Source organism: Oxyura jamaicensis (genome assembly GCF_011077185.1).
Source record: "Oxyura jamaicensis isolate SHBP4307 breed ruddy duck chromosome 5 unlocalized genomic scaffold, BPBGC_Ojam_1.0 oxy5_random_OJ161, whole genome shotgun sequence".
Taxonomy (NCBI): domain Eukaryota; kingdom Metazoa; phylum Chordata; class Aves; order Anseriformes; family Anatidae; genus Oxyura; species Oxyura jamaicensis.
In genome coordinates, this window is record NW_023303901.1 from 14,197 (window position 1) to 14,674 (window position 478).

General features: G+C 71.1%; 1 protein-coding gene across 1 annotated transcript in view; it reads right to left on the reverse strand.

Annotated features, from left to right (window-relative positions):
* Positions 1 to 478, reverse strand: part of TIMM10 (translocase of inner mitochondrial membrane 10) — a 1,468-nt gene that overhangs the window by 672 nt on the left and 318 nt on the right. The window lies entirely within an intron of this gene.

Sequence of the window (478 nt, forward strand, 5' to 3'; positions counted from 1 at the left end):
AAACGCCCCCCCCCCCAAGACCCTCCCAGCCCCCCTAGTTCCTCCAGCCGCCCAGGGCCCCCATCTCCCCCAGGGCCCCCCAGCCTCTCCCCGTTCCCCAGACACCCCCAGTGTCCCCTAACTCAGCCCTCTCAGACCCTCCAGGCCCCCCAGTTTCCCCCCAGCATCCCCCATTCCGCAGCCCCTCAGACCCCCCAGACTCCCCAATCCCCAGACCCTCCAAGACCTCCAGCTCCCCCCAACCCCCCCCAACCCCAGGCCCCTCAACTCCACCAGCCCCCCCCAGATCCCCTCACTCCTCCCCGGGACCCCCAGATCCTCTTAATCCCCAGCCCCCCCACACTCCCCAGCCCCCCCCAGGACCTCCAACCTCCCCCTCCCCCCAATCCCCAGACCACCCCCAGACCCCCTCAGCCCCCCCAACCCCCCCACTCCCCAGGACCCCCCCATAGACTCCCAGGACCCCCCCCATAGACTC